This window comes from Pinus tabuliformis, chromosome Q, assembly GCF_031772625.1.
Source record: "Pinus tabuliformis cultivar Carrire ecotype Pingquan chromosome Q, CPIR1, whole genome shotgun sequence".
Lineage (NCBI taxonomy): Eukaryota > Viridiplantae > Streptophyta > Pinopsida > Pinales > Pinaceae > Pinus > Pinus tabuliformis.
Window position 1 is genome coordinate 700941924 of NC_142296.1, and position 20521 is coordinate 700962444.

A 20521-nucleotide genomic window follows, 5' to 3' on the forward strand; every position below is an offset into this window, starting at 1 on the left:
AGTTGGCCCAACGTAATTGACCAAAGTAAATTAAAAACTAAGACTACGCACCCTTAAAAAAAATTAATAAGATTTGGCAATCATTTTAGAGGACTTGACCTAGATCACTCATGAGAAGGTTAAATGCATATTCTGAGCATTCAAAACCTTAACTTCGAATGCGCCGGATACTTTGCTTTCTAGGACGAGTATGTGACAGTCCATTTTATTGTGCTTTGACAACTGTGTAGCATGATGCGTGCCTATCAAACTCTCTTTCTCTTTGGAACATCTGACCACTAATTCCATTTAAATTCATCTAGATTCTTTGCTTACGTTTTCTCTCGTTCCATAATTGAACCTTCAATTTACATAGAAAAGTGTTTTAAGAGAAATGTGCTTTAATGAAAAGAAATTTTGTAGTTAACATTTACCAAACAAGTAAATAATAGACACAGTTCTATAGTGGCTTTCTCAACTCGGGGAGAAATGATTGAAAAGAAAATACCCTTACAACAATGCAAATTTCGGTAATAATCAAAGGAAACAAAATGTCTGAAAATTTATAACCTTGATAAAAATAAAAACTGGAATATAGAGGGTAAATAATAAAAATATAATAGCAAATCATGAGCAAATTTCGGTAAAAATCAAAGGAAACAAAATGTCTGAAAATTTATAACCTTGATAAAAATAAAAACTGGAATATAGAGAGTAAATAATAAAAATATAATAGCAAATCATAAATTTCATGAGACCATTTCTTTTAACTAACGAAGGTACAAATTAAGATTTAATTGACCGTTAAAAAAGTGAGATTTAAAGGGGAAGAACTTACGGTATAGAATGGCAATTGGAGAAATTATTTTTAGAGAAAACACCTTACAGGGTAATTAAAATAGGTGAATGCCATGAAACACAGGAATGCAGTATATGTCTATGATTTAACTTACTCAAACATAATCCCTTTTTGGAGTATGCATGGGAACAATTCTTCCCTTTATGGTTTTAACATAACATCTTTTTGGAGTATACATGCTAACAATTCTTCCATTTATGGTTTGAGTAAGTTTTGCATTTTTCAATAACTTTAAAATACAATAAATTAATTATTAATTTGAAAAGAATTATGATTTTTATTTTTTAGTAATTGAAAATGAATAAAATTTAACAATGCAATTTCTGGTTGTTTTAAAACCTTTTAAGCATTCAATCTCCCCGATTAAATAATTTAAAATTATATTTTTTAAAATCTATATTTGATTTTGAACAAAATTAGCAAAAGGAAAAATTCATTTTATCTATTAATTAAACTAAATGACTTGAAATGAAATAAGTTTTTAAATTAAAAAATAGATATCCAAAATAACACTATTGATAAACCATATTTTAATATTTTTAAATTATAATTTTTTAAAATAATATTAATGGTAAAACCATCTCCTTATAATTTTATATTTTTAAAATTATAAAATTTTAAAATAAAATTAACAAAAGCTCGGAATGAAAATTATATGAAACTTATCAATATAGTATATCTCTAAACCACACCAAAAATATTAAAAAAATAAACTTTAAAATAAATAAATAAATATTTTTTAAAATATATTTCACATTAAATTATATAAAAATAATAAAGACTAAAATAAATGGCGTTACTTTTTAATCTAAATTTAATAATTATTTTTTTAAAATTACATTTCCGAAATTAATGATTATTACTCGTTCATTTTTCAGAAATACATTTTCCCAGCGAAAGAATAAATATGTGTCTTAGCTTTTTTTCAAAACCATTAAAAGTACATACATTTTATGCCTACTTTATTTGTATTAATAATATATTTTTCAAAAATAAAGATCCAAACTCAAATACGAAACCTGGTTTTTCCCCACTTGCTTAATAACAGAAAGCAAACCCTGGGTTGGATTAAGTAATAATACAAACGGTAACATTATTCGATTTAATAACAAGCAAGAGACAGAAGACCCAATCGTACATCATGCACGGCTTCTTGCAGAGTCCTCACTTCGTCTCTTTCGACACGGTCCTTACCTGCACACCCATTAATCAAAAGCATCAATCAGGTCTCAGGGTCGATACTCACGGACACACATTTGGTTAGGCGGTAACGTTACGAGCGATGAAAATACCTTGTGAATCACGTTCCAGATGACTCCCTCCGTGCAACGAGTGGTGAGGGGATCCCGTACCGTTAATATTTCCTGCTACCAAATTTATGTGCATCGGATTCACCACGCCCAGTGGTTCCTCGAGCGGTTCAAGTTGTTACAGTGATTATTGTGCTGCACGGGGCGTGTTTACTTCTTTATTTTATAATTTAATTTTATCCATGTCAATTGGTGAGAAATGATCCTGTGTGGGTGGGCAAGGTATATTTACAAGTCTGTCAAGTGATTAATACTTGGTCAGTATAGGTTTATGGTTGGATAATGTATCTGTTTAAATTTAATCATGATTAGTATATATCGTCTCTCGTAGTATATGTTTATGGTTGAATAATGTATATTGTTTTTGGTAGTATATGTTTATATGTTGATGTTTATGGTTGAATAATGTATATTGTTTTTGGTAGTATATGTTTATGGTTGATTAATGTATTTGTTTAAATCTAATTATTTGTAGTGATTAATGATTAATAATTGGGTAGTATAAGTTTATGAGTTTAGGGTTTGATAATATACCTGTTAAATTTAATTATTAACATATATGTATATGTTTATGGTTGAAAAATGTACCTGTCTAAATCCAAAGATTAACACATATTGCTTTTTATGTGTCAATAAACTTGTAAATATTGTTTACTATCCTAAAAACCCATAACCAACTATATATAATAAATAAATAAATAAAACTATATATAAATAAATAAATAAATAAAATTAATTAAAAAATAAGAATAAATCATATCATACATATCTAGTTTTCTCCATGTATCAATGGTTCTTATTTCACGAGTAAATATGGTACGTGTTTAAATCATTCAATGATTTGATAAGTAATACATAAATATTTTCATAGATAATAAATCAATATTTGTATGTAAACTCTATATAATAATGTTAATAAAAAACTATGTTATAACATAATAACAAAATAATTTGAATAGCTTATGGACAAACTTTACAACTTCGATTGATGTACAAAGGTGGATTAGTATGTTATAATAGCATTGCGTCATAAACATTATAAAATCTGTGGTGGTACTTACAATTTTTTTTAAGTAACAGTAATTTCATTACAATGAGATTACAGAAATACAATTTTGAGAGCTTCGTAGCTAGGCATATGTTGGTCTTGAACATAGCATTTAGGGCAGAAAAGCAAAAAGAGAGATAAAGTTGGGGAGGTTTTTGTTCGTGGTGGAGAAACCAGAAAACTCTTTGCCTTTAAAATTCTCCAAAATACACAAACTTGTGGTAGATTGGCAATGCCACTTTGAGAGATTCAAAATACACAAACTTGTGGTAGATTGGCAATGCCACTTTGAGAGATTGGCCGCTAAAAACAAGAGTTGCGGGAACATGAAAAGTGGCCACGCCACCGAGAGAAACCAGCAACAAGAACAAGAAACGAGCACTGAACAAGCACAATACCTTGAGAGGTCGAGCTATCCAACTTATTGCTTCAGTGGATTATCCTCAACCATGGGGCATGGCTTGTAGAAGTCCAAGTCGCCGCGCAGAGGAAGCTCTGAAGAGGCTGGACGACTATGGAAGCACGGAATTCAGCTGGTCGTTGCATGGATTCGTTGACGTGGGCGTCAGGTCTATTGGTCTGGCAAGTGGGGCATCTTCCCCTCAGAACCCATGCCTTATGGGTTCGGCTTTGAGTTGCGGCAAGGCTGGAAATGACCAGGAGAGGGACTGCGCGACCTGGCATGAAGAGCGTCTGCAAGTTCTGGAGAGTAAGAAGAACCGCGAACCGCATCTGTCGATGGTGAGTCATACCCTCAAGTTCCATGCCCAGAAGTCAAGTAATTTGACTGTATGTTGACTTTTCATGGTGGAGGTAATAATTGGGATCCAGCAACACATTTTGACTTCCTGGTCTCTATAATGACATCCCAGTACATTGCGCAAGGCCCGTAGATGATCTCCTCAGGTTTGAAACTCATGTGCTTCAACATTATGAGCCGCCATGCGTCTGAAGCGATGGAAAATGAAGTGCTTATCTCGGCAACCCTTATGTCGATTGCAGGTTCTCTGATGCTGCATACGTGGCTATTCGGGCCCACCGTTTCCGTCACCCTTTGAATAGACCGACGTTGGCGTTGTTACCATAATTATTTATTAGCGGAATTGTTTTTTGCAGCGGATAGCTTATTTTGTACCGGGTAGAATGTCATGTTTAATATTTGTCATTTGTCCTGCCCTGTCATGGTTCGGCAAGCCAGGATTTTAATGTCTTATAGTACGCCCTTTTATGTATGACCATAGCCATTTCATGCCATGGTTACGGCATCTGCATTTCATGCCATGGTTACGGCATCTGCACATCACTGGTTTCGTGCGATGCGTTGGTACGGTATATTGGTGTAACAGACCTAAATTTATTGCCTCCGGCCCACACGCATCAATGCAGAACGCAATTTCCGCGAGGAGGACGAGCTGGATATAACAACTCTTCACAGACATTGCAGAGCCAGCACATGTCTCCATCCGAATGCCCGTGTGAACGCATCCATTGGGATGAAATTCTAGATGGTTAGATCTAACATTAAATACGACACCCAATTTCTTTATTGAGTTCAGTTCAGGAAAGTCAAAAAAAAATAACGAGGTTAGTGGTGGCAAGTGATTTAATAAATTAAAGTGAAATAGCCCGCTTCCATGATCTCATTTTTGGGTTCGTAAGGAGTTACTGCTAAGTTTAGCGCTCAGCGACTCTTATGGGGTGCGTAAATAGAATATAAGTTAATTAAAATGTTATAATAATTTAAATTTTTATCTCTTATGGCGTGCGTAAATAGAATATAAGTTAATTAAAATGTTATAATAATTTAAATTTTTATTTTTTTATAAATAATAATTATTGACATATGGATATGATATAATTTTATATAAAAAAGCGGAATTCAGCTATCAGACTACGAGAAAATTATAAATTGGTAGATATGAGCTGATCGGGTCGTAAATGCCAGTCGCAAATCTATTGAGGTAAGCTGGAAATCTCCATCCGATCTATACATTAGATTTATTCGCAGCATTGCATTTACTGCCGGAGAATGCCATGGGGACGGGGTATGATGCTGCATACGATGGCAAGCCATGAATCCCATGCTATAGACATAAGAGGAGGTAAACATTAATGGCCCAATAACATGGATCTATTGGTTGCCTATTTTATTGCTTTAAAAGTAATAAAAATTATTTAGAATATCTTTATTACCATAACCTAAACTTGACCGTAATCAAATATTCTCATATAAATACTCCTGAGAGAAAAATATAGTTTCTTTTCCGCTTGTAAAAAAATTGGTTAATAATAATTTGTTTACATTCTATTCAATTTTTTTTAATATTATATTCGGGTTAAAAAAATTAAATAAAAAAATATTGATTTTTTAATTAATAATAATGTGTTAAAAGGGATTGTATAAATAAGTTAAAAGACATCATATAAATATAGGTTTGACATGATTCTTTGCCGATGGAAATATCAAGAAGATATTGATTTTAGAATTTTTTTATTTAATAATATATATTTATATAAGGGAGTTGACAATTTGGTTGGTTTCATAAATATGAGACCTTTTGGTTGGTTTTATAAATATGGGATACATGTGTGATAGCATTATAATTTTTTAGGTAAGTTTTCACGATCTCCCATATGAAACTAAAAATTGATTATATATTTACATTTACTTTATTTTTCATTAATTTATAATAAAAAAAATTCCCAAAAATTTTTATTTATAAAATTTAACCTTATAAAAAAATTATACCTATTTTGAAACAAATATTTAATAAATTTATATTCATATTTCTGAGTTACTAATATATAAGGTTGGTTTTTTTCGTACTAAAAAACGATACTGTATAGTATTTTGATTTACATATGTATAGTATTTTGATTTACATATAAATAATGTCCATAAATATTATAAAATGAATGAAAATGTTAATATGAACATGAAATTTAAGTTTAGGGCAATATTGCAATTTGCATAAAATAATTAAAACAATTTTTTTAAAATATTAAATAAAGTATCAAAATTAAAAAGAAAAAACTGTGATTATTATAAAAAGAAAATAAAATAAAAATTTAAAAATATGGTAGGTAATTATTGTAAAATTATAATTGGAATAAAATATTATAATTGGTAATATTGTGGAGTTTTGTTTTCTATTTTTAGATTACATTTAATGTTGTAAGTTTATTTTTAATAATTTTATTTCGCGGATAGCAGCCAGAGATGGCTGTCCTCAATGTTGGTTTGACACCTGAGTTGATAGGTTTTACCACCTTCGGAAAAAAAAAAAAGTATATTAATATTGAAAAAAAAGTTGTTAGATATAAGTGTATTTATATTGAATAAGGGTGTGAGATTTTTTTTTTTTATATATATAAATATTAAGTGTATATTTAAGATTTAATTAAAAATAATTATCTTTATCCTTACAATTTAATGAAAGTATCTGATTAACTTTATTAAATTACTTGTGTTTTATAAATTAGGATCTCTAATGATTTACTTATTAAAAGGTTAGTTTTTTTTCCACGTAGTTGATTAACGTCCAATCCTAAGATTTTGGTCCTTGCCAACCTTATTTCCACAACTTTTTTCTTTGGTTGCATTAATATCTTAAGCGGATTGGAATTCATCTATCATTTAATTTATATGACTAAGCTAATTAATATAAAATATCAATATTTAGATAAAAATGAAATAATTTATTTTTATTTTTCTTCTAAAATTTGATGATCATTTCTCTCTCTATGTATATCTAATTGTTGTCGTAATTTATACAATAAATTCATTTTTTAAATCAATTTAAATTATTATTTTAAAAATTTATTAAGAAATAAATACAATTTAAATTTTATAAATATCATAATTAAAATATATATAAAATTGAATGCATAAATTTTAAGACTAAAATTAAGAATATAATAAATATGATAAAATTTAATAATATATTAAATGCATATTTTAAAAGAAATGAGAATGATAATCACCAAATATGATTTGAGATTTTAACAATATTACTCTTATAATAAAAATAAAAAAATCTTATTTAATAATTTAATTTGAAATATGGTTTGTTCATTATAAAATTAGTGTATGCACTAATAGTGATGTATACATGTGGCAATTGTAATTTTTTCATTTCATAAACTTCAAAATCCTAGTATTTTTTAAACCATCACCTCCAAACTTCAAACTTAATAATACTACAAACAAAACCAACCAACCCACCTTGCTCTTTTTTCACTATCTTTCAAAAACCAGAAAAAATAAAAAAAAATTATACCAAATTAACTTTTTTTTACAAAATGCTTAATATAAACTCAATATCCCTTTTCCCAAAACACTTCTAAAATAAATAAATTATTGTAATATTGTGTTTAATAGCATACCGTAATATAAAGTTTTGAAAATTTAAAAATAATTGAGTTTCATTGTGATGCAACCAGTAGATTCATTTACCCATAAATGATTAAATAATCAAATATTTTGAGATGCAAATGATTTTTAAATGAAAAATTTGAGGAAAGGTTTGCACTTATAGAGGTTTGATTTCTCCTGACTATTTGTAAATCTATAGATTTATATTGATAAACTATTTTAACTATAAATTTTTGACATTAAATTATTTATGTTTCATATTCTCTACTTTAAAATGTGAATAAATGCCACATATTTGGAAATAGAAAACATATATCCATAAGGTTATATATATAGACTAATAAAAAATAAAAATATAAGAAATATTTTAATTTAAATTATTTTTTTCTCTATATATATAATTATGTTTTTAATATGAACATAAAAATATTTTACTTATAATTATCATAAATAAATAAAAGTAAAATAATCAATATGTGATAATGTTTTGGTGAAGCATTTTTATAGGATAAATGAAGAAATGTAAATAACCAAAATAAAATATTTAAATAAACTTAGTATATATTAAAGAAATAAAGTGATACTACAATTATTTTAGGGTATATAAAAATAGATGAACGAAATTATAAATTTCATATTTAAATTAGGATAGAACTATTTTGAATCCAGATTTACCAAGCACATAGAGGAATCAAATCTGTCAAATTGCAAATCTCATTCTAAGTGTAAAACTTGAGTAAAGGTTTACATATGGAGCTTTGATTCCTCTAAGCTCTTGGTAGATCTAGAATTATGATGAATCTATGCTAATATTGAGCAACACAATAGTAAATTTTTAACTTAAAAAAATTAATTTTGTTCACTTGTCTTATATAATATATACCAGTGTTAAGATGAATCTATGCTAGTTTTGACCAACACTCTAATCAAATATTTTAGCTATACGTTTTTTTTTTCCCACTTGTTTTATATAATATATAAGTAGTTCACATTAAAATATTTTATTTATGACTCTCAATCGCCACATTAAAATGTCAGTACATATAAAAATCTAGTCGATATGATCTAATCTCTCTCCCCATATATATATATATATATATATATATATATATATATATATATATATATATAGATATATATATATAGATATATATATATATATATATATATATATATATATATATAAACCAAGGATTAAGAGGGATGAAATATCTCAAAATGCAAACATTTTTTAATGTAAAATTCAAGAAAATTTTGCACCTTTAGATATTTTATTCCTTTGGACTAGTATTGGTAGATCCATAGTTAAATGGATCGAGGTTGGTTTTGGGAAACACACTAAAAAAATTGTTTTAATTATAATATTTTTTATTTTCACTTGTTTTATATAATTTATAAGTAGTTGACATTGAAATATTTTATTTATGATTCATATTCTCCACATTAAATGTTAATACAAAGAGAAAACATCTATCTTTATAAAATGCTATACATTTTTCTAAAACCCCAAGTTATTATAAATCCAAGGCAATAATATTAAACCCAAGCGATTAATATTATAAACCCAAAGCATATAAACTGAAATATAAATATTATAAACCCTAAAATAAATATGGTTGACCGTGGTTGGCCATGGTTGACCATGGTTCATTTTCATATTCAGAAAATATTTGTCACAATGTGGCATTCAACCATGGTTGACCATTCTTGAGCATGATTGATTTTCAAATCAAGCCAATCTTTGTGACAATGTGACGTTGGGCCATGGTTAATTTTCATATTGAGAAAATCTTAGTCACAATGTGACATTGTGTTGAAAAAGGTGTAACTAGGTTCAGTCTTCATAATGAAATGATCTTTGTAAATGATGAAATAAAAGAAATAAAATTATTTTTGTATGCCTTGTTGCGTGGGTTTCATGAGCAATAGGTTTATTTGTTAGTGGCTCACATTGAGAGCCTTGGGATTTATTATTAAGTCAAAGAGTCAATGTCATGTATGAAGAAGCTCTTCTTGAGCTTATGTTTAATGTATACAAGTCTATAGAAATGTCAAGAAGCCCTCCAAATGATAAGCACAATCTTCTTCATCATGTCGGCCTGCAAAATGAATTAAAAAAATCATGTCGGCTCAAATAAAGAGACACAACGGTTCCCTCTCTCATGTCGGCATATATGCAAGGCAAACCACTATATATAGGCGTGAAAAGGATCTACATTATAAGAAGGATAGGAACTCAGATCATTTGAAATCTTGGACAAGTACAGTGGTTTAGAAATATCCGATGAGTACAGTAGTTCAGTGTTGTGGATGAATAAGGATCTTTGTGTTTTTCGGTGATGTCTCGGCCTCCTCATAGTATTAATGAAGTAATGTCTCGACATACTAAGATGTAGTCCCATTTTCCACATATGTGTAATGAAGATCTCTCAGTAATATACTCTTGGCATACCTTTGTCTCAACATACAGTCTCGACATTCTTGTGAAGAGGAGGATCTTAAACTATCACTCTCTATCTCAGCATACGTTTAAGATGCAACTATAATTTGAGCATAGAAGTAATCATAGTTAATACATAGTCATAAGCATGATGAAGATCTTGGTATATATATATATATACATATCTTAGTATAAAGATCTCGGTGTTATGGTGAAAGTCTCAATGGAGGAGCAGCAATGATCTTAGTCGAAGAATAGCAATGATCTTAATAAAGGTGTTGCGATGGTGCAACTATAATGATATATGCGGTGCAATAATGATGACCTCAGTGAAGAAACAGTGATGATGATGATCTCAGCAGCAACAAAGAAGAGGATTGGTGTCTTGGTCTTGGAGTGGCCTAATAGGTCAAGGGTAATGGTCTTGGTATTCGTCAATTGGAATCTTTATAAGAAAAATTTTGTGTACTGGGTTTTCCTCTTAAAGAGTGAGAGGTTTTGGCCTTGGCAGAAAGCCAACATCTTGTGTCCTTGTCTCTTTTGTTTTGGTAACTATTTGATGAACTAAGAATGCACTCTAATAATAAAAAGTGAAGATAGTGCTAATAAGAAACAGTTAAAAATATCTCACAAATAGTTATCCTGGTGAGAAGAATCTTATTAACATAATTTACCCTAGATTCTTCAACATGGTATCAAAGCTAAGGTGCTGAAGTCAAAGGAAGGGAGGCAAAAAGATATATTCAAGGATCATTTTTCAAGAAGGGCATCAAAGAAAGTTGAAGGGTTTTGTGTTTCAAAACCTACTTCAGGGATTGAAGGATCAGTCTACAACAGCAGTATACAATGGTAAGGGCTTTTGTCTATATAATTAAGGAGAAAGTCTACGACAACAAGACAATTTAGTCCTACAGCAAGGTTGATTTGGATCCTTATCTAAAGTTCTAGGATCAAGTAATCTTAGTCAAAAGATGAAGCGTTCAGAACTCGAGTACATATCAACAATTTTGGTGTCTCCCACAGTTTCAGTCTATGTCATACAAAGATCTCAATAATAACATGATGGCATCATAATAGTGACAATCACTACCTCAGATTGAATCATTTGCTATAAAGAATACAGTCTTGACAACTCATATTCATGATACTCGATGGCATATTGAAGTAGACCATCTGCAACATAGCGCTCAGAAATAGGTCCAGGTACTATAAGGTGATCATAGAAAGTAACCTTGATATTCTATGATTCTACATGATGATGAATACTACAAGGTTCACATGTGTGACAACAAGAATTCCTAGATGTCTTTCCGAAAAAAATTATCAGGCTTCCCACAAAAATAGAAATTGATTTCAATATAGAGCTAGTTCCAGGAGCTACCCCAGTGTCAAAATCCCCTTACTGAATGAGTATGCCTGAATTAACAAAGCTTAAGGTGCAGTTACAAGAGTTGCTAGATAAAGGGTACATTTGCCCAAGTGTATCACCTTGGGGAGCCCCAATGCTGTTTATGAGAAAGAAAGATGGGACCTTGCACCTATGTCTCGATTATAGGCAACTAAATAAATTAACTATTAAAAACAAGTACCTGTTTCCAAGAATCGATGATTTATTTGATTAAGTCAAGGGAGCGACTCAATTTTCTAAAATTGATCTATTGTCAAGGTATCATCAAATCAAAATAAAAGTGCGAGTAATCTGCAAGACAACATTTTGAACCCATTATGGTCTTTATGAATTTGTCGTCTTACCGTTCGGGCTTTCTAATTCCCCCGCAACTTTCATGAGTTAAATGAATAGTATTTTCACCCTTACCTAGATAAATTTGTTTTGATTTTTATTGACGACATTATTATATACTCAAGGAACTTAGAAGAGCATAAGGAGCACCTTCAGATAATGTTGAAAACCTTAAGAGAAAATTAGCATTATGCTAAGTACAACAAATACGACTTTTGTGAGGATCAAATTCAAAATTTTGGGACGGAACAAGTGAGTGAACACAAGCTATTAAGTGACAGATAAAAACAAATAAACATAAGTACCTTATCATTGTAGGATAGCTGCTATGATTTCGAGGAGGGAGGCTCTAAAATGAAGCGAAGGAAAAATTTTGGAAGGTGATTGTAGCTGCTACAATAGGACTTTATAATAGGCTTGCCCAAATCCAGAAAGAAAAATTATTCTATCATGGTAGTGGTGGATAAGTTGAGAGAAAAAACTCATTTTATCCCTATCACATATACTTACAAAATTGTTGAAATTGTAGATATATTTATGAGGGAGATATTTCGGTTGTATGGCATGCCAAAAGTAGTTATTTCTGAACAGGATGTAAAGTTTACTTCTGCATTTTGGAAAGCCCTTTTTACTGGGTTAGGCACTCATATTCAATTCAGTATAACATACCATCCACAAATAGATGGGCAGACCGAACGAGTTAATCAAGCCCTAGAAGATATGCTACGAATGTATGTGATGTAATAACCAACCAAATGGGAGGAATACCTTCAATTTGTTGAATTTTCATACAACAACAATTATCATGAATCTTTGAAAATGAGCCATTATGAAGTGTTGTAGGGAAAAAGGTGCAGAACACCTACAAATTGGAACAATCTTGAAGATAAGTTAATCCTAGGGATTGATATGCTTGTGGAAATGGAACAAACAGTGAAGAAAGTTTGATAGAATCTGAAGGTTTCCCAAGATAGGCAAAAAACATATGTTGATAAAAAAAACACTTATAAAGAGTTTCAGGTAGGAGAGCATGTATACATGCGAATTAAAGCCAAGAAAGTAGCTTAAGGTTGGGTGGAAGTGCAAAGTTAGGGGATCAATATTTTTGTATATGAAGTGTGGGTGTAAATTTATGAATAATGAGAGTAAAGGTGTGCATTTGTGTACCTTCATCCAAACTCAATTGTATATAAAGAGAGAACTATGATATTTCAAAAATTGTAGGTAAAACAAGTGACTTCAAGTTTTTATCCAATGAATTTCTAGGAGGGATAAAGAATCACACTTGCAATGGGCCCTATCATGGTACTAATGGTACTAGGTATATTAAGTTACAATCATGACTTCAAGGCATGTAACACAAATTATCATTTTGAATGGGCTATATCATGGTACTAGGTGTATCAAGTTACTATTATAAGACAACACAATTGTTATGATTATTAACTCTCTTTTTTCAAGTCTTTTTTTTAATTATTAGACATTGTCATAATTTTGATTTGTTGGAAGTGAAATTATTTAAGCTTGCTATTAGTTCATTTTCTTTACATTAATTTTTTATATAGTTTTGAAAAGTTTATATCTATATATATATATATATATATATATATATATATATATATATATATATAGATAGATAGATAGTCTTGAGGGTTAATTGGTTGAGTCCTGTTATTAAAGTACCATAGTTATTGAGATGTCACTCGTTCAATTCTTTCAGCATTCTCGAGGTCAGACTCCGTGGTTGAGTCGACAAGAAGTGATCCCTTTAGGTGGATTTGCCTGTTACAAATATTCCATGGACGTAGCAGTTTTATTTGTTACAAATATTCCATGGACGTAGCATTCACCGATCTCCACGGTTCATCAATTCTTTCTTGCCATTGTTTGAAGAGTATATTGATGGGATGTAAATCCTTAAATGACCAAGATAACTTGTAAGAGTAAAAAAACATAAGATAGAAATCATTGAACATGTTTCTTTATGCAAGAATGACATTTTGATATAACTTGAAATTGCATTAGGGTTATTTTTGTTTCCAGCACTATCAACCATGTATTGACATATTTGAAAATGGATATAAGCTCTCATTTCTCCTTGCAAATTGTTTGCTCATTCTTTAAAATGTAGTTGCAACCCTTAATGTTCTTACAAGTTTCTTTGTGGCCTTGATAACTTCCATAGATTTGTGGACTATTTTTTATTGAGGGTAAAGTAAACAACCAAAGTTGAGAGCTAGGGTATCCCACTAGGCATAGAGTAAACAGTGACACAGTGCTATGTTAAGGCACTCCATGGTGTAAGGTCACTGGTTCGAAACTCTGTGGGCAAAAGTCCATACATGCTAAGAGTTGGTGTGGCCCAAGCCACGTGTGATCCCTTAGTAATTTTGATGACTTAGATGCCCCTAGGTTGTGGCTACTCAAGCCATAGATTAGTCATGCAAGTCACAAAAACTAGCAAACAAAAAGTTGAGAGTTAGAGTGTACTAAGATTGTCATTGGCAATGTCAAAGCCAATATGGGAATCAATTTAGGCATCATTGATATGGACATAGCTCATAATGTTGGTGGAAAATTAAATTTCATTTATAAGGAGTTGTTGATGATTTTCAATTATGGGTGAACACTTTCCTAGTTTGAGTTTTCCTTTTTCTCTTGCTCATGTATTTTGGTATCTACCTTTTTTTATTTTACATAATCTTTTTTTTTTTTTTTTTTTTTTTTTTTTTTTTTTTTTTTTTATTATATTGTGGGGTTTAAACATCTTCCATATATGTTTGTAGTAAATTATGAATCAATATTGTCTTTGTTTTATGACATGAGCATTGTTGGATTGTTCATTTCAAAATAAGAGAGAATAGACATTTAAAATGTTCAATCAATTAAAAATTCCTTACCAAAGAACTAGCTTATAGCTATTTATTTTTTTTCATTTGAGTAACTAGAATGCATGATCGAATTAACTAGAATTCAAACCTTCTAGATCCATCCTTGGTTCCAAGCCCTTATCGCATCATAATATCCTTTTCCCTTATATATTATTATAGGGTCATATTGTTATTGCACAATCAACTTTGTTCAATAAAATTAGGGCATTGTAATTTCTAGCACTCCAAAAATTTATATAGCTTACATTGCATCAAGATCTATATAAATCTAAACATGAAGTGTGATGTGTAACTCTCAACCTAGCCACTTACCTTTTCATTATGATGCACCCATTGAGGTAATAAGCTGAAATATCCAAAAGAAATAAAATTAGTGAAGTGCTTATTCAAAAAGCCAAAAGTCTTGCTTTTGATACAATTGGACAATCAAAAGTCTTGTTTTGGATGTAACTGGAGAATGGAATTTTACTTTAGTATCTACAACATGTTGGAGGAGGATTTGTTGAGGGTTAAGGAAAAATAATGGAATTTTATTTGGGTATCTATAACATGTATTTTAGTAGCATAGATCTATCTTAAGTACGAATCTAACATGAGCCGAGAGGGGTTAAATTTCTTCAGGTGCAAACTTATTTTAGAATGCAAAAATAATGTGTAGCATTTCATTGTCTAATTGTATTTTTGAATGCTATAGAGATTACATAACTTAAACTTGTATGTCCAAAAAATCTTTGTTGTATTTGAATATATATATATATATATACTAAACTGTAAAATACTAACACCATACCACTTCAAACTTTTTATTTTTAAGTATACTTCAATATTAATTCATATTAAAATATTATTTTCATAATTCACATTGGATATTTTATTATATACAATAGTAAAGTATATTCTTTTAACATTTTTTTTCGTATATAGATATATATGAAGTTTCAAATACCATTGGTTGTCAAAACTTGGGAACCCAATAACAAAGGTTAAAATTTCATATATATATAATGTTAAAAAAAATATTTTAATGTTGTGTATAATAAATATCTAATGTGACTTACTAATAAAATAGTTTAATATGAATTAATATTCAGGTATACTTAAAAATATATTAATATCTGTATTCAGGCTTCTGTGATCCATAATAAATTAAGAAAAGTCTTTCGGTAGAAATCACATAAGAGAAATTTTTAGCACTTTGCTTCACATTGGCTATAAAATGAAGATATTTTGTGAATTTTATGAATTACTATTCACTTAGAATTAAAAATATATTAATAACAAACAAAAACCATTTTAATGTGTGTTGGTCTATGTTGGTTATAGCCAACATTGCTTTTCTATTTAGAGAATATTTTATTTTTATTTTAAGAGGGACACATGTCAACTCCAAATTAAGCTCGGACATACTTACACATAGCCCCTTGTTAGAGGAAGAGTTGTTAACGGTTAAGGAAAGATAATGTTAGTTTGTTTGGGTTTCTAATGTAAGTTTATTTGGGTTTCTATAACATGTTGGAAGAGGATTCATTGGGGGGTAAGGAAAAATGATGGAATTTTATTTGGAAAAGATAATGGAATTTTGTTTAAGTTTCTATAACATATTGGAAGAGGATTTGTTGAGGGGTAAGGAAAGATGATGGAATTTTATTTGGGTTTCTATAACATCTTGGAAGAGGATTTGTTGAGGGGTAAGGAAAGGTGATGGAATTTTATTTGGGTTTCTATAACATGTTTGAGGAGGATTTGTTGGGAGTTAAAGAAAGAGGCAAAGGTTTTTCTTCAAACACACTTCGACAATGAAATTTATTGGGGTGTCTATCACATGTTGGAAGAGGATTTCTTGAGGGTGAAGAAAAGATAATGGAATTTTATATGGGTTTCCATAAAATTTTATTGGAGATTAATTTGTTGAGAGTTAATTAAAGAATCCAAAAACCCTAAATGTGACATTTAAAGCCCTAATTCTAAAGAAAAATCTTTTGAAATCTTTCGAGGACCATAAACTAATTTCTTAATTACTCAATTTATAAGATCATCACAAATATCCTAACAAATAGCTTGAAGAATGTATTATCATAGTTATCTTGGAAGAATAATTTGGATTTCTCTTCAACCAAGAAATTCAAAATGTTATAGGGTCATCTTAAGATGCTATAGAATCATCTTAGGAAATGAGAAACTATGTGGTAGGAATGATCCTTAAATGAGATGCTCTATACAATGGAAGTTTCATGAATCTTAGAAAAATGACACTTTGTCAAAACCAAGATATTTTCAAATTTATATATGTAAATGAAAATGACATTTTGTCAAAATCAATATATTTTCAAATTTATACATGTAAATGCTTAGTGTTTAAATTCCTAATATATATATTTAATTTTAAACTAAAAATATTTTGTAGAAGACCAATAATAAGATGTTATTTCTTCTTCATTATTCTTTTAATTCAAAATCAACAACTTAGTAATAAAAAATTATAATAAAAAAATTTCACTTTTATTTTTTAAATATTACATCTTATTTTTTATTTTATTTTTTAAATAATTATAATATTTTAATCTAATTTGTATTGTTTTCACCCTCTCACATAATTGTTTTTGGTCTTATTTTTATTTTAACTGATTTATCTTCTTCCACTTTTATCTTAATATATAAATTAAAAATAAAAATTATAAACCCATTTTATAATTAAAATTTAATATTAAATACATATCAAATACAACATCTATATACGACTTCAAAAGCATAAAGACATGCAACGCTTTTCTTCACAATGATCATCATTTCTCTCTCTTTTTTATTATTGATTACCATTTGTTTTAATTTGCTTAAGCCTTCATAAGCTAAACCGTTTCTCTTACTACTTATCCATAATAATCTATTTTAAATATGTTCAACTGTTATCTCTGATCAAAGTACAATTTCTTTTAAATTGGTCAGAGATTCCATAAGCCAAACGCTACAATTTTTGGTGAACTCCAAATTTACAGTGCCGTTTGAAGGATGTTCAACTATCAACTCAGAACTTTTCTTAAATCAAACTTACCCATACTTTCTACTTTACAAAGTATCATAAAAAGCAGACTGGCTCTATCAATTCAAAACGCCCAACACTTTTCTAGCATGATTGTCAACCTGTGTCTAACTGCAAAAATATAAATAAAAGCGAAAGAGAAAGCTAAATAAGATCCCTCCAAGAATAAAATAGGCCAGTAAATTCCATGTGATTATGTCTTGTTCCTTTCTTTTGATGATCAGAGATGGCAGATGGTCAGTGGAAAGAGAGCAACAGCGGTGAACATGAAAGGAGGGCGTGAGGTAGGTTAATGAGTTAGGGCCAAAAGTGGGCGTAGAAGCCATGCCATCTGAGATCTGCAAGAAGCTTTTTTCGCATTTTGCCTGGTGATCTTACCAAGTAGTTCCACATGGATGGGTGATTGTAGTGAACCTCCACAAAGAGCTCGTCCACAATGAGAGGCATCTCTGGATCGCTGAGCCATCCCCTCAGAATCGGCCACTCGCTTCCCTCGATGTCCATCTTTACAACCACCGTATCAGTCGCTTTCATTTGCAGCTCCCCTTTCATAAACCTCGTTATATTTATGACATTGTTGGCTTTATCATCTCAGTCTGACACAAAGCTGTAGTACAGCTGGTGCGGAGGTTGGGGAGTGGCCTTTACAGTGAGGGAGGAGGGATTCGTCTGTGCCACGTTACTCTTCGTCAAAACCAAGTGGGCTCGGCTTTTGCAGGAGCTTGGAATCGACTTCGATGGCGTGAATGTCGATGCAATCGAAGGGGTACATGCGAAGAAACCAGGCTAGGCTGGTGCTGAATGCATTAGCAACTAGATCCAGCAGAACCCGTCGCTGTCTGCGATGGAGATCGATCGCCTTGGAAGGCAGAAGCCACGGCAAGATGTGCGTTTTGTCCTGCACATCGTTGGAAAATCGGAGGGCGAAACCTCTGCGGAAATTGTTGCGATCGTCGAGCTTCTCAGTGAGATGACCTTTTAGAGGGCAGGCAGCTGCCTCCTATCCACATCATCTGCCGCCATGGATTCTCAACCTGATCTTCATCTTTGTCCAAGAATCCTTCTCTCGTCCCGCACAACTCGCTGTTGTTTTTGGCCATGGCTTCCCATTCATTATGCTTAAACACTTGCGCAGTTAAGCCTGGGCGTTTGCAAGCCGCAGAAATGCAAAACTCAATGCCAAGAAAGCCAAATATGTGCATGTGGTTCACATAAATATCAAGAAAAATATATGTGAACAATATGAGGACCAAGGCATAGAGCAGCTACAGATGAATCGTTTTGCTTTTTCTGGTGCCCTCTGTCTGAGAATGAGAACGAGAATGAGAAAAGCAGATACATTGTAAATTTTCACAATGAATGCAGAGAAATTCAAATTTCAAATCGATCCACTGTTCGGCGCGCGCCCAATTTGTCCCACCCATCCACTTCGTCTGACATTGGAGGTCCTGCATGTGGCGTCAGTATTTTCCGGTGACGCTCGAGTCCTTTCCCGGCCCGAGAGTTGTCCCGTTACATGCCCATGCATGTATGGTGAAGTTTCTAAGCGATTGCTGGCCCCATCATAGTACTCTTAAACCGCATTGAATACCCAATAGCATAGGAAATATTGCTCGCCTCATGGTTCTGTTTAATGCAGAGTTAGAGACATGGAATTTGGACTATCTGTGGGTCTTGTGGGGACACACAAATCGAGCAATTTATTTCTGGAGTGTCGCACCAATAATTTAAGAGAGTGGAAACCTTATTACTGTGTAAAAATATGGTTTAAGTTTCTATGAAATAGGAATTTCATTGTGAGCTATATGAAACTGTCTATTCGAGAAAAATAACTAAAATACATTAAAATTATATATATATATATATATATATATATATATAATCAATCTGTTCTTTTTTCCAATGTAATGCATTATGTATTAATAGAATGAAGTAAAGTCATGTAAATAAAAAAACAATTTTGATGCTGGTGAGTATGAAACGAATATGCGATTAAAGTGAGTAAAGTCATCTCATATGTATAATTGATTTGATATTCTTTTATGTTAATATAAATTAAAATAATTAGTTGTTATTAATATAGAAAAATGAAAAATATTTGAACTTCAAATTTTTTAATAATATATAATTATTTATTTTTTATAATTATTTTTACTAAAAATATCACTATTTTAAAATAATTATAATTTAATAAATTTTACTTTATAAAAATATTTTGGATTTTAAATATTTTCATTATAATTATTGATTTATTTTAAAACAAAATTGAAAATTTGTTTAAAAAATTATAAATAGTATGTTTTAATTTTTTGAAAGTTTTGGATTTAAAAATTCTTTGAATTTGTTGTAAATTAATAATAACTATTATTAAATTAATAATCTAGAGATAAATTAAAAGTAATAAGAAATTTGAAAAAATAATAGATTAATTATACCTGTGTTGAATTATTATATATAAAAATAAGAATAAAAATGTATGGTATTATTATAATAATATTAAGAGGAGTGAAATGATCATTTAGATGTATAATGATGATGATTATGATGATTAATGTTTACTAAGGCTTATATGGTCTATCACACTAATAGATTAAATAGGATTATTTTACATTTTATTTATATGCTCAAAAAGAAGTGAGAGAAAAGTTCCCAAATCACCATAGTTTTGATGAGTTAAAATGTTAAGAAAGTTGTCAAAGGACAATAGCTCTAGTGGTAGCTAACCGGTTTAATTAACCCTCCACTTGGGTTCTATTCTTTGAAGACATTTTAGATTGTGTCTAATGTTTGACTAGTAATTCCTATAAGCTTGAATGTTTGACTAGTAATTCCTATAAGCTT

At 30.3% G+C, this 20521-nt stretch overlaps 1 pseudogene; it reads right to left on the reverse strand.

Annotated features, from left to right (window-relative positions):
* Positions 1 to 17705: 17705 nt before the first annotated feature.
* On the reverse strand, positions 17706 to 18882 carry LOC149221478 (uncharacterized; annotated as a pseudogene).
* Between the last annotated feature and the right edge of the window lie 1639 nt (positions 18883 to 20521).